At 47.1% G+C, this 14,023-nt stretch overlaps 8 non-coding genes across 8 annotated transcripts; all 8 read left to right on the top strand.

The window, feature by feature from the left end:
* The first annotated feature begins 1,499 nt into the window (after positions 1-1,499).
* On the top strand, positions 1,500-1,572 carry TRNAV-AAC (transfer RNA valine (anticodon AAC)). The gene has a single exon. It is a non-coding gene; the product is annotated as a tRNA-Val (tRNA).
* A 1,792-nt stretch (positions 1,573-3,364) lies between these two features.
* TRNAV-UAC (transfer RNA valine (anticodon UAC)) lies at positions 3,365-3,437 on the top strand. Its single transcript has one exon. It is a non-coding gene; the product is annotated as a tRNA-Val (tRNA).
* A 441-nt stretch (positions 3,438-3,878) lies between these two features.
* Positions 3,879-3,950, top strand: TRNAP-AGG (transfer RNA proline (anticodon AGG)). Its single transcript has one exon. It is a non-coding gene; the product is annotated as a tRNA-Pro (tRNA).
* A 386-nt stretch (positions 3,951-4,336) lies between these two features.
* On the top strand, positions 4,337-4,409 carry TRNAV-AAC (transfer RNA valine (anticodon AAC)). Its single transcript has one exon. It is a non-coding gene; the product is annotated as a tRNA-Val (tRNA).
* A 2,307-nt stretch (positions 4,410-6,716) lies between these two features.
* TRNAP-AGG (transfer RNA proline (anticodon AGG)) lies at positions 6,717-6,788 on the top strand. Its single transcript has one exon. It is a non-coding gene; the product is annotated as a tRNA-Pro (tRNA).
* A 3,200-nt stretch (positions 6,789-9,988) lies between these two features.
* TRNAV-AAC (transfer RNA valine (anticodon AAC)) lies at positions 9,989-10,061 on the top strand. Its single transcript has one exon. It is a non-coding gene; the product is annotated as a tRNA-Val (tRNA).
* A 288-nt stretch (positions 10,062-10,349) lies between these two features.
* TRNAL-CAA (transfer RNA leucine (anticodon CAA)) lies at positions 10,350-10,461 on the top strand. The gene is made up of 2 exons: positions 10,350-10,387; positions 10,416-10,461. It is a non-coding gene; the product is annotated as a tRNA-Leu (tRNA).
* Positions 10,462-12,825: 2,364 nt separating this feature from the next.
* Positions 12,826-12,898, top strand: TRNAV-AAC (transfer RNA valine (anticodon AAC)). Its single transcript has one exon. It is a non-coding gene; the product is annotated as a tRNA-Val (tRNA).
* The last annotated feature ends 1,125 nt before the right edge of the window (positions 12,899-14,023 follow it).

Genomic DNA, 14,023 nt, shown 5'->3' with positions numbered 1-14,023 from the left:
CAGCCAAATAGCCCTGCTTTGTTTCTGAAAGACGCATCAGAAATTGCTTAAAATGCCAACTGGGAAATCAGGCTCGTTGGTCTAGGGGTATGATTCTCGCTTCGGGTGCGAGAGGTCCCGGATTCAAATCCCGGACGAGCCCATGCTGTGGAATTATTTTTAGGCTTCTTATTATATAGGGCCATTTCTTCTTTTCAATGCTATAAGACGCCGTGTATGGTGAGAAAGTTCCTTTCCCTCTACGCTATTTCCCACTTTTGGCGTATAGAATTTCAGTGCCGGACTTCTTTGCAACTGCTTTTCTGGGGTGGACCATCAGTGTAGGAAAATTAAATGCAAAGTGTTTTTCTAGTGTGGTTTCAGGTATGGTTTTAAAATCGCCTTTTGGAATAAAAGGGGTCCTCGTTCCTTTCTTCCAAAGAAAGAGATCGGGTAAGGAGGGTCCAACTTTGAGCTTCATGGACATTGGCCCTTGGTCTGTGCATTCCAGCCCACTACATGCCAAGAAGATTCCTGCAAGCGTGTCTGTTTCTGTAGTGTAGTGGTTATCACGTTCGCTTTACACGCGAAAGGTCCCTGGTTCGAGACCGGGCAGAAAGAGCAGTTTTCTGTTTTTCACACAGTTTGCATTTACTCTCTCAATTTATAGGAAAGCTGAGATAATGGAAGCTGTCTATCCCTCACCAGCGTGACGTACTGTGCTCCAGGGGTATCAGTGACAGCTCAAAAAGAGAAGTGACGATAGTTTGCGCTATTCGTTTGCACGTCCTTGTGTACTGAAGGTTGGGCCTACTTCATGAAAGCAAGGCATGAGAGCAGAAATGGTTTTATTGGCCTCACCGAGAGCATACACCTAGAACAAACAAAATGTCTGAAGGATAGAGGCATTTTCATTTCTTGTTCGATGACGGCCATGGAAAAGACAGCAACCATATTGCAGAAGAGAGCAGCATGTGCAGTTGCTTGCTTTGGGTGAAGCATTCTCTAACTCGCTGCCAATAACCCCCGGAGCCGGTGCGAAAGGCGACTCTTGTGTGCCTCGGCTCGTTGGTCTAGGGGTATGATTCTCGATTAGGGTGCGAGAGGTCCCGGGTTCAAATCCCGGACGAGCCCTTTTTCAGAGGTAAACATACGAATCCTACTCAAAACTCACAATGCCTGACTATTTCTCATTACACTCGCCGCATTGTTGCACAAAATATTTTGAACCTCATAAGAAACATGGATCACCGTGCTTTTTCTGCCTTCATGCTTAGTTTGTGTGTGTCCCAGGTGATGCTTTCCCAAGCTGTACTTGCTGGCATTTAGGCATCAGATATTTGTCTGTCGATGCCTGCATAAGTCAATTTTTAATACGTCTAATTGCAAGTATGTTGGCTGATATCTCTGCAGTTTTCACACTTGTTCCTCGCTTTCTGAGTGGCTGCTGATACAGCAGAATAGAAGTAGAGAGAACCCTTGAGAGGAACCTTGCTCTAACAGTAAAACACAGCAAGTGAGTTTCTGTAGTGTAGTGGTCATCACGTTCGCCTAACACGCGAAAGGTCCCCGGTTCGAGACCGGGCAGAAACACTGTGCATGAGCTGCTTTTATGTGCACCCTCTAAAACCTTATTATCTCAATGCAAGCTTAAGAAGAGGCGGTCCTTGAACCCAGCGATCCATGGGACACTTCCTTTACTTTTGCAAGACGAAACAAAGTAATCCGCATCCATCAGTGGTCGCTCTTGTGCCTAGCTTTTTTTTTGTCATGCCATGTTGTATTGTGGGGTCTTTACACTTGTGACATTGCTGTGAACGTTGTAAGTGCAAACATTGGCAGGTGCAGTCAGAAGAGTCAGATCTGTGCACACCCAGGGCTGTCAGGATGGCCGAGTGGTCTAAGGCGCCAGACTCAAGAGAGCTTGATCTTCAGTGCAACTGAGACTTCTGGTCGCCTCATGGAGGCGTGGGTTCAAATCCCACTTCTGACAGGTTTCTTTTACACCCTTAAATCGTCCTGTTTTTTGCAGTGCATTCCCACACACCACAATCTTTGCACGGACCTGTAACATATGACGAGAAATCCAGCAACGATCAGGCTGGGCCCTCAATCACAATTCCATGTATTCCTGGAAGGGACACCTCAGGCACACCTTCAGTTAAATTTGCACTCCATCACACAAACTGCCGTGCTGGTTTCTCATTAAGCAGTTGATCCCATCTTTGTTGTGAGGCTCTCCTGCCACCTTTTGGGCGGAGAAGGCACTGTCCCTGCAACAACACAGGCAGACATGTTCAACAGGGCTTCCTGGTTATGTGGGAGGAGCAGATTGTCATTGGTCCCCCCTTGCGAATTTTAATTTACATAAGGAAGACAGAGAGGTATCTGGGAGTAGGCAGTACACACGGACATTGAACTCTATCTTGTGATTTGCAGCCAATTCTAGATTGAGGCAGGAGGAAAGGAGGTGACTTGCCCAAAAATGGCCATCCTGAGAATTCAGCCACCCTGGGGCTCCCAGGTTAGTGTTTCAGTCCTGCGAGCCACTCATATAAATCTCGCCTGATCGAGCCTGATCGAGCGCTGAGTGAGCGTGTTTGAATCCAAGAATCAAATGCCTCTGTCTTAGGAGCAAGAATTGGCAGGCCCTCCCTTGCATCTGGGGTGGAAGTCTATGGGGCAAGTGTCCAGGACTTGCAGAGGAGTACAAGTGCCAGAAAGTGCCACAGTTCTCATCAGCGCCTTTTTTCTGCTCTCTGGCAGCTAGGATATCGACTGATCCCTTCCTTGCAAGAGTGAAAAAAACAACACCTTGAGAGAAAACATGACTTTTTGTGGTTCACATAGAGAGAGAGCAGCCAAATAGCCCTGCTTTGTTTCTGAAAGACGCATCAGAAATTGCTTAAAATGCCGACTGGGGAATCAGGCTCGTTGGTCTAGGGGTATGATTCTCGCTTCGGGTGCGAGAGGTCCCGGATTCAAATCCCGGACGAGCCCATGCTGTGGAATTATTTTTAGGCTGCTTATTATATAGGGCCATTTCTTCTTTTCAATGCTATAAGACGCCGTGTATGGTGAGAAAGTTCCTTTACCTCTACGCTATTTCCCACTTTTGGCGTATAGAATTTCAGTGCCGGACTTCTTTGCAACTGCTTTTCTGGGGTGGACCATCAGTGTAGGAAAATTAAATGCTAAGTGTTTTTCTAGTGTGGTTTCAGGTATGGTTTTAAAATCGCCTTTTGGAATAAAAGGGGTCCTCGTTCCTTTCTTCCAAAGAAAGAGATCGGGTAAGGAGGGTCCAACTTTGAGCTTCATGGACATTGGCCCTTGGTCTGTGCATTCCAGCCCACTACATGCCAAGAAGATTCCTGCAAGCGTGTCTGTTTCTGTAGTGTAGTGGTTATCACGTTCGCTTTACACGCGAAAGGTCCCTGGTTCGAGACCGGGCAGAAACAGCAGCTTTCTGTTTTTCACACAGTTTGCATTTACTCTCTCAATTTATAGGAAAGCTGAGATAATGGAAGCTGTCTATCCCTCACCAGCGTGACGTACTGTGCTCCAGGGGTATCAGTGACAGCTCAAAAAGAGAAGTGACGATAGTTTGCGCTATTCGTTTGCACGTCCTTGTGTACTGAAGGTTGGGCCTACTTCATGAAAGCAAGGCATGAGAGCAGAAATGGTTTTATTGACCTCACCGAGAGCATACACCTAGAACAAACAAAATGTCTGAAGGATAGAGGCATTTTCATTTCTTGTTCGATGACGGCCATGGAAAAGACAGCAACCATATTGCAGAAGAGAGCAGCATGTGCAGTTGCTTGCTTTGGGTGAAGCATTCACTAACTCGCTGCCAATAACCAAGGGAGCCGGTGCGAAAGGCGACTCTTGTGTGCCTCGGCTCGTTGGTCTAGGGGTATGATTCTCGCTTAGGGTGCGAGAGGTCCCGGGTTCAAATCCCGGACGAGCCCTTTTTCAGAGGTAAACATACGAATCCTACTCAAAACTCACAATGCCTGACTATTTCTCATTACACTCGCCGCATTGTTGCACAAAATATTTTGAACCTCATAAGAAACATGGATCACCGTGCTTTTTCTGCCTTCATGCTTAGTCTGTGTGTGTCCCAGGTGATGCTTTCCCAAGCTGTACTTGCTGGCATTTAGGCATCAGATATTTGTCTGTCGATGCCTGCATAAGTCAATTTTTAATACGCCTAATTGCAAGTATGTTGGCTGATATCTCTGCAGTTTTCACACTTGCTCCTCGCTTTCTGAGTGGCTGCTGATACAGCAGAATAGAAGTAGAGAGAACCCTTGAGAGGAACCTTGCTCTAACAGTAAAACACAGCAAGTGAGTTTCTGTAGTGCAGTGGTCATCACGTTCGCCTAACACGCGAAAGGTCCCCGGTTCGAGACCGGGCAGAAACACTGTGCATGAGCTGCTTTTATGTGCACCCTCTAAAACCCTATTATCTCAATGCAAGCTTAAGAAGAGGCGGTCCTTGAACCCAGCGAGCCATGGGAAACTTCCTTTACTTTTGCAAGACGAAACAAAGTAATCCGCATCCATCAGTGGTCGCTCTTGTGCCTAGCTTTTTTTTTGTCATGCCATGTTGTATTGTGGGGTCTTTACACTTGTGACATTGCTGTGAACGTTGTAAGTGCAAACATTGGCAGGTGCAGTCAGAAGAGTCAGATCTGTGCACACCCAGGGCTGTCAGGATGGCCGAGTGGTCTAAGGCGCCAGACTCAAGAGAGCTTGATCTTCAGTGCAACTGAGACTTCTGGTCTCCTCATGGAGGCGTGGGTTCAAATCCCACTTCGGACAGGTTTCTTTTACACCCTTAAATCGTCCTGTTTTTTGCAGTGCATTCCCCACACACCACAATCTTTGCACGGACCTGTAACATATGACGAGAAATCCACCAACGATCAGGCTGGGCCCTCAATCACAATTCCATGTATTCCTGGAAGGGACACCTCAGGCACACCTTCAGTTAAATTTGCACTCCATCACACAAACTGCCGTGCTGGTTTCTCATTAAGCAGTTGATCCCATCTTTGTTGTGAGGCTCTCCTGCCACCTTTTGGGCGGAGAAGGCACTGTCCCTGCAACAACACAGGCAGACATGTTCAACAGGGCTTCCTGGTTATGTGGGAGGAGCAGATTGTCATTGGTCCCCCCTTGCGAATTTTAATTTACATAAGGAAGACAGAGAGGTATCTGGGAGTAGGCAGTACACACGGACATTGAACTCTATCTTGTGATTTGCAGCCAATTCTAGATTGAGGCAGGAGGAAAGGAGGTGACTTGCCCAAAAATGGCCATCCTGGGAATTTAGCCACCCTGGCACTCCCAGGTTAGTGTTTCAGTCCTGCGAGCCACTCATATAAATCTCGCCTGATCGAGCCTGATCGAGCGCTGAGTGAGCGTGTTTGAATCCAAGAATCAAATGCCTCTGTCTTAGGAGCAAGAATTGGCAGGCCCTCCCTTGCATCTGGGGTGGAAGTCTATGGGGCAAGTGTCCAGGACTTGCAGAGGAGTACAAGTGCCAGAAAGTGCCACAGTTCTCATCAGCGCCGTTTTTCTGCTCTCTGGCAGCTAGGATATCGACTGATCCCTTCCTTGCAAGAGTGAAAAAAACAACACCTTGAGAGAAAACATGACTTTTTGTGGTTCACATAGAGAGAGAGCAGCCAAATAGCCCTGCTTTGTTTCTGAAAGACGCATCAGAAATTGCTTAAAATGCCAACTGGGAAATCAGGCTCGTTGGTCTAGGGGTATGATTCTCGCTTCGGGTGCGAGAGGTACCGGATTCAAATCCCGGACGAGCCCATGCTGTGGAATTATTTTTAGGCTTCTTATTATATAGGGCCATTTCTTCTTTTCAATGCTATAAGACGCCGTGTATGGTGAGAAAGTTCCTTTCCCTCTACGCTATTTCCCACTTTTGGCGTATAGAATTTCAGTGCCGGACTTCTTTGCAACTGCTTTTCTGGGGTGGACCATCAGTGTAGGAAAATTAAATGCAAAGTGTTTTTCTAGTTTGGTTTCAGGTATGGTTTTAAAATCGCCTTTTGGAATAAAAGGGGTCCTCGTTCCTTTCTTCCAAAGAAAGAGATCGGGTAAGGAGGGTCCAACTTTGAGCTTCATGGACATTGGCCCTTGGTCTGTGCATTCCAGCCCACTACATGCCAAGAAGATTCCTGCAAGCGTGTCTGTTTCTGTAGTGTAGTGGTTATCACGTTCGCTTTACACGCGAAAGGTCCCTGGTTCGAGACCGGGCAGAAAGAGCAGTTTTCTGTTTTTCACACAGTTTGCATTTACTCTCTCAATTTATAGGAAAGCTGAGATAATGGAAGCTGTCTATCCCTCACCAGCGTGACGTACTGTGCTCCAGGGGTATCAGTGACAGCTCAAAAAGAGAAGTGACGATAGTTTGCGCTATTCGTTTGCACGTCCTTGTGTACTGAAGGTTGGGCCTACTTCATGAAAGCAAGGCATGAGAGCAGAAATGGTTTTATTGGCCTCACCGAGAGCATACACCTAGAACAAACAAAATGTCTGAAGGATAGAGGCATTTTCATTTCTTGTTCGATGACGGCCATGGAAAAGACAGCAACCATATTGCAGAAGAGAGCAGCATGTGCAGTTGCTTGCTTTGGGTGAAGCATTCACTAACTCGCTGCCAATAACCCCCGGAGCCGGTGCGAAAGGCGACTCTTGTGTGCCTCGGCTCGTTGGTCTAGGGGTATGATTCTCGCTTAGGGTGCGAGAGGTCCCGGGTTCAAATCCCGGACGAGCCCTTTTTCAGAGGTAAACATACGAATCCTACTCAAAACTCACAATGCCTGACTATTTCTCATTACACTCGCCGCATTGTTGCACAAAATATTTTGAACCTCATAAGAAACATGGATCACCATGCTTTTTCTGCCTTCATGCTTAGTCTGTGTGTGTCCCAGGTGATGCTTTCCCAAGCTGTACTTGCTGGCATTTAGGCATCAGATATTTGTCTGTCGATGCCTGCATAAGTCAATTTTTAATACGTCTAATTGCAAGTATGTTGGCTGATATCTCTGCAGTTTTCACACTTGCTCCTCGCTTTCTGAGTGGCTGCTGATACAGCAGAATAGAAGTAGAGAGAACCCTTGAGAGGAACCTTGCTCTAACAGTAAAACACAGCAAGTGAGTTTCTGTAGTGTAGTGGTCATCACGTTCGCCTAACACGCGAAAGGTCCCCGGTTCGAGACTGGGCAGAAACACTGTGCATGAGCTGCTTTTATGTGCACCCTCTAAAACCTTATTATCTCAATGCAAGCTTAAGAAGAGGCGGTCCTTGAACCCAGCGATCCATGGGAAACTTCCTTTACTTTTGCAAGACGAAACAAAGTAATCCGCATCCATCAGTGGTCGCTCTTGTGCCTAGCTTTTTTTTTGTCATGCCATGTTGTATTGTGGGGTCTTTACACTTGTGACATTGCTGTGAACGTTGTAAGTGCAAACATTGGCAGGTGCAGTCAGAAGAGTCAGATCTGTGCACACCCAGGGCTGTCAGGATGGCCGAGTGGTCTAAGGCGCCAGACTCAAGAGAGCTTGATCTTCAGTGCAACTGAGACTTCTGGTCGCCTCATGGAGGCGTGGGTTCTTTTACACCCTTAAATCGTCCTGTTTTTTGCAGTGCATTCCCACACACCACAATCTTTGCACGGACCTGTAACATATGACGAGAAATCCAGCAACGATCAGGCTGGGCCCTCAATCACAATTCCATGTATTCCTGGAAGGGACACCTCAGGCACACCTTCAGTTAAATTTGCACTCCATCACACAAACTGCCGTGCTGGTTTCTCATTAAGCAGTTGATCCCATCTTTGTTGTGAGGCTTTCCTGCCACCTTTTGGGCGGAGAAGGCACTGTCCCTGCAAAAACACAGGCAGACATGTTCAACAGGGCTTCCTGGTTATGTGGGAGGAGCAGATTGTCATTGGTCCCCCCTTGCGAATTTTAATTTACATAAGGAAGACAGAGAGGTATCTGGGAGTAGGCAGTACACACGGACATTGAACTCTATCTTGTGATTTGCAGCCAATTCTAGATTGAGGCAGGAGGAAAGGAGGTGACTTGCCCAAAAATGGCCATCCTGGGAATTTAGCCACCCTGGGGCTCCCAGGTTAGTGTTTCAGTCCTGCGAGCCACTCATATAAATCTCGCCTGATCGAGCCTGATCGAGCGCTGAGTGAGCGTGTTTGAATCCAAGAATCAAATGCCTCTGTCTTAGGAGCAAGAATTGGCAGGCCCTCCCTTGCATCTGGGGTGGAAGTCTATGGGGCAAGTGTCCAGGACTTGCAGAGGAGTACAAGTGCCAGAAAGTGCCACAGTTCTCATCAGCGCCTTTTTTCTGCTCTCTGGCAGCTAGGATATCGACTGATCCCTTCCTTGCAAGAGTGAAAAAAACAACACCTTGAGAGAAAACATGACTTTTTGTGGTTCACATAGAGAGAGAGCAGCCAAATAGCCCTGCTTTGTTTCTGAAAGACGCATCAGAAATTGCTTAAAATGCCAACTGGGGAATCAGGCTCGTTGGTCTAGGGGTATGATTCTCGCTTCGGGTGCGAGAGGTCCCGGATTCAAATCCCGGACGAGCCCATGCTGTGGAATTATTTTTAGGCTTCTTATTATATAGGGCCATTTCTTCTTTTCAATGCTATAAGACGCCGTGTATGGTGAGAAAGTTCCTTTCCCTCTACGCTATTTCCCACTTTTGGCGTATAGAATTTCAGTGCCGGACTTCTTTGCAACTGCTTTTCTGGGGTGGACCATCAGTGTAGGAAAATTAAATGCAAAGTGTTTTTCTAGTGTGGTTTCAGGTATGGTTTTAAAATCGCCTTTTGGAATAAAAGGGGTCCTCGTTGCTTTCTTCCAAAGAAAGAGATCGGGTAAGGAGGGTCCAACTTTGAGCTTCATGGACATTGGCCCTTGGTCTGTGCATTCCAGCCCACTACATGCCAAGAAGATTCCTGCAAGCGTGTCTGTTTCTGTAGTGTAGTGGTTATCACGTTCGCTTTACACGCGAAAGGTCCCTGGTTCGAGACCGGGCAGAAAGAGCAATTTTCTGTTTTTCACACAGTTTGCATTTACTCTCTCAATTTATAGGAAAGCTGAGATAATGGAAGCTGTCTATCCCTCACCAGCGTGACGTACTGTGCTCCAGGGGTATCAGTGACAGCTCAAAAAGAGAAGTGACGATAGTTTGCGCTATTCGTTTGCACGTCCTTGTGTACTGAAGGTTGGGCCTACTTCATGAAAGCAAGGCATGAGAGCAGAAATGGTTTTATTGACCTCACCGAGAGCATACACCTAGAACAAACAAAATGTCTGAAGGATAGAGGCATTTTCATTTCTTGTTCGATGACGGCCATGGAAAAGACAGCAACCATATTGCAGAAGAGAGCAGCATGTGCAGTTGCTTGCTTTGGGTGAAGCATTCACTAACTCGCTGCCAATAACCCCCAGAGCCGGTGCGAAAGGCGAATCTTGTGTGCCTCGGCTCGTTGGTCTAGGGGTATGATTCTCGATTAGGGTGTGAGAGGTCCCGGGTTCAAATCCTGGACGAGCCCTTTTTCAGAGGTAAACATACGAATCCTACTCAAAACTCACAATGCCTGACTATTTCTCATTACACTCGCCGCATTGTTGCACAAAATATTTTGAACCTCATAAGAAACATGGATCACCGTGCTTTTTCTGCCTTCATGCTTAGTCTGTGTGTGTCCCAGGTGATGCTTTCCCAAGCTGTACTTGCTGGCATTTAGGCATCAGATATTTGTCTGTCGATGCCTGCATAAGTCAATTTTTAATACGTCTAATTGCAAGTATGTTGGCTGATATCTCTGCAGTTTTCACACTTGTTCCTCGCTTTCTGAGTGGCTGCTGATACAGCAGAATAGAAGTAGAGAGAACCCTTGAGAGGAACCTTGCTCTAACAGTAAAACACAGCAAGTGAGTTTCTGTAGTGTAGTGGTCATCACGTTCGCCTAACACGCGAAAGGTCCCTGGTTCGAGACCGGGCAGAAACACTGTGCATGAGCTGCTTTTATGTGCACCCTCTAAAACCTTATTATCTCAATGCAAGCTTAAGAAGAGGCGGTCCTTGAACCCAGCGAGCCATGGGAAACTTCCTTTACTTTTGCAAGACGAAACAAAGTAATCCGCATCCATCAGTGGTCGCTCTTGTGCCTAGCTTTTTTTTTGTCATGCCATGTTGTATTGTGGGGTCTTTACACTTGTGACATTGCTGTGAACGTTGTAAGTGCAAACATTGGCAGGTGCAGTCAGAAGAGTCAGATCTGTGCACACCCAGGGCTGTCAGGATGGCCGAGTGGTCTAAGGCGCCAGACTCAAGAGAGCTTGATCTTCAGTGCAACTGAGACTTCTGGTCTCCTCATGGAGGCGTGGGTTCAAATCCCACTTCTGACAGGTTTCTTTTACACCCTTAAATCGTCCTGTTTTTTGCAGTGCATTCCCACACACCACAATCTTTGCACGGACCTGTAACATATGACGAGAAATCCACCAACGATCAGGCTGGGCCCTCAATCACAATTCCATGTATTCCTGGAAGGGACACCTCAGGCACACCTTCAGTTAAATTTGCACTCCATCACACAAACTGCCGTGCTGGTTTCTCATTAAGCAGTTGATCCCATCTTTGTTGTGAGGCTCTCCTGCCACCTTTTGGGCGGAGAAGGCACTGTCCCTGCAACAACACAGGCAGACATGTTCAACAGGGCTTCCTGGTTATGTGGGAGGAGCAGATTGTCATTGGTCCCCCCTTGCGAATTTTAATTTACATAAGGAAGACAGAGAGGTATCTGGGAGTAGGCAGTACACACGGACATTGAACTCTATCTTGTGATTTGCAGCCAATTCTAGATTGAGGCAGGAGGAAAGGAGGTGACTTGCCCAAAAATGGCCATCCTGGGAATTTAGCCACCCTGGGGCTCCCAGGTTAGTGTTTCAGTCCTGCGAGCCACTCATATAAATCTCGCCTGATCGAGCCTGATCGAGCGCTGAGTGAGCGTGTTTGAATCCAAGAATCAAATGCCTCTGTCTTAGGAGCAAGAATTGGCAGGCCCTCCCTTGCATCTGGGGTGGAAGTCTATGGGGCAAGTGTCCAGGACTTGCAGAGGAGTACAAGTGCCAGAAAGTGCCACAGTTCTCATCAGCGCCGTTTTTCTGCTCTCTGGCAGCTAGGATATCGACTGATCCCTTCCTTGCAAGAGTGAAAAAAACAACACCTTGAGAGAAAACATGACTTTTTGTGGTTCACATAGAGAGAGAGCAGCCAAATAGCCCTGCTTTGTTTCTGAAAGACGCATCAGAAATTGCTTAAAATGCCAACTGGGAAATCAGGCTCGTTGGTCTAGGGGTATGATTCTCGCTTCGGGTGCGAGAGGTCCCGGATTCAAATCCCGGACGAGCCCATGCTGTGGAATTATTTTTAGGCTTCTTATTATATAGGGCCATTTCTTCTTTTCAATGCTATAAGACGCCGTGTATGGTGAGAAAGTTCCTTTCCCTCTACGCTATTTCCCACTTTTGGCGTATAGAATTTCAGTGCCGGACTTCTTTGCAACTGCTTTTCTGGGGTGGACCATCAGTGTAGGAAAATTAAATGCAAAGTGTTTTTCTAGTGTGGTTTCAGGTATGGTTTTAAAATCGCCTTTTGGAATAAAAGGGGTCCTCGTTCCTTTCTTCCAAAGAAAGAGATCGGGTAAGGAGGGTCCAACTTTGAGCTTCATGGACATTGGCCCTTGGTCTGTGCATTCCAGCCCACTACATGCCAAGAAGATTCCTGCAAGCGTGTCTGTTTCTGTAGTGTAGTGGTTATCACGTTCGCTTTACACGCGAAAGGTCCCTGGTTCGAGACCGGGCAGAAAGAGCAGTTTTCTGTTTTTCACACAGTTTGCATTTACTCTCTCAATTTATAGGAAAGCTGAGATAATGGAAGCTGTCTATCCCTCACCAGCGTGACGTACTGTGCTCCAGGGGTATCAGTGACAGCTCAAAAAGAGAAGTGACGATAGTTTGCGCTATTCGTTTGCACGTCCTTGTGTACTGAAGGTTGGGCCTACTTCATGAAAGCAAGGCATGAGAGCAGAAATGGTTTTATTGGCCTCACCGAGAGCATACACCTAGAACAAACAAAATGTCTGAAGGATAGAGGCATTTTCATTTCTTGTTCGATGACGGCCATGGAAAAGACAGCAACCATATTGCAGAAGAGAGCAGCATGTGCAGTTGCTTGCTTTGGGTGAAGCATTCTCTAACTCGCTGCCAATAACCCCCGGAGCCGGTGCGAAAGGCGACTCTTGTGTGCCTCGGCTCGTTGGTCTAGGGGTATGATTCTCGATTAGGGTGCGAGAGGTCCCGGGTTCAAATCCCGGACGAGCCCTTTTTCAGAGGTAAACATACGAATCCTACTCAAAACTCACAATGCCTGACTATTTCTCATTACACTCGCCGCATTGTTGCACAAAATATTTTGAACCTCATAAGAAACATGGATCACCGTGCTTTTTCTGCCTTCATGCTTAGTTTGTGTGTGTCCCAGGTGATGCTTTCCCAAGCTGTACTTGCTGGCATTTAGGCATCAGATATTTGTCTGTCGATGCCTGCATAAGTCAATTTTTAATACGTCTAATTGCAAGTATGTTGGCTGATATCTCTGCAGTTTTCACACTTGTTCCTCGCTTTCTGAGTGGCTGCTGATACAGCAGAATAGAAGTAGAGAGAACCCTTGCGAGGAACCTTGCTCTAACAGTAAAACACAGCAAGTGAGTTTCTGTAGTGTAGTGGTCATCACGTTCGCCTAACACGCGAAAGGTCCCCGGTTCGAGACCGGGCAGAAACACTGTGCATGAGCTGCTTTTATGTGCACCCTCTAAAACCTTATTATCTCAATGCAAGCTTAAGAAGAGGCGGTCCTTGAACCCAGCGATCCATGGGACACTTCCTTTACTTTTGCAAGACGAAACAAAGTAATCCGCATCCATCAGTGGTCGCTCTTGTGCCTAGCTTTTTTTTTGTCATGCCATGTTGTATTGTGGGGTCTTTACACTTGTGACATTGCTGTGAACGTTGTAAGTGCAAACATTGGCAGGTGCAGTCAGAAGAGTCAGATCTGTGCACACCCAGCGCTGTCAGGATGGCCGAGTGGTCTAAGGCGCCAGACTCAAGAGAGCTTGATCTTCAGTGCAACTGAGACTTCTGGTCGCCTCATGGAGGCGTGGGTTCAAATCCCACTTCTGACAGGTTTCTTTTACACCCTTAAATCGTCCTGTTTTTTGCAGTGCATTCCCACACACCACAATCTTTGCACGGACCTGTAACATATGACGAGAAATCCAGCAACGATCAGGCTGGGCCCTCAATCACAATTCCATGTATTCCTGGAAGGGACACCTCAGGCACACCTTCAGTTAAATTTGCACTCCATCACACAAACTGCCGTGCTGGTTTCTCATTAAGCAGTTGATCCCATCTTTGTTGTGAGGCTCTCCTGCCACCTTTTGGGCGGAGAAGGCACTGTCCCTGCAACAACACAGGCAGACATGTTCAACAGGGCTTCCTGGTTATGTGGGAGGAGCAGATTGTCATTGGTCCCCCCTTGCGAATTTTAATTTACATAAGGAAGACAGAGAGGTATCTGGGAGTAGGCAGTACACACGGACATTGAACTCTATCTTGTGATTTGCAGCCAATTCTAGATTGAGGCAGGAGGAAAGGAGGTGACTTGCCCAAAAATGGCCATCCTGAGAATTCAGCCACCCTGGGGCTCCCAGGTTAGTGTTTCAGTCCTGCGAGCCACTCATATAAATCTCGCCTGATCGAGCCTGATCGAGCGCTGAGTGAGCGTGTTTGAATCCAAGAATCAAATGCCTCTGTCTTAGGAGCAAGAATTGGCAGGCCCTCCCTTGCATCTGGGGTGGAAGTCTATGGTCCAAGTGTCCAGGACTTGCAGAGGAGTACAAGTGCC

Source organism: Triturus cristatus, chromosome 10, assembly GCF_964204655.1.
Source record: "Triturus cristatus chromosome 10, aTriCri1.1, whole genome shotgun sequence".
NCBI classification, from domain to species: Eukaryota; Metazoa; Chordata; class Amphibia; order Caudata; family Salamandridae; genus Triturus; species Triturus cristatus.
This window is presented reverse-complemented; position numbering and strand designations above follow the sequence as displayed.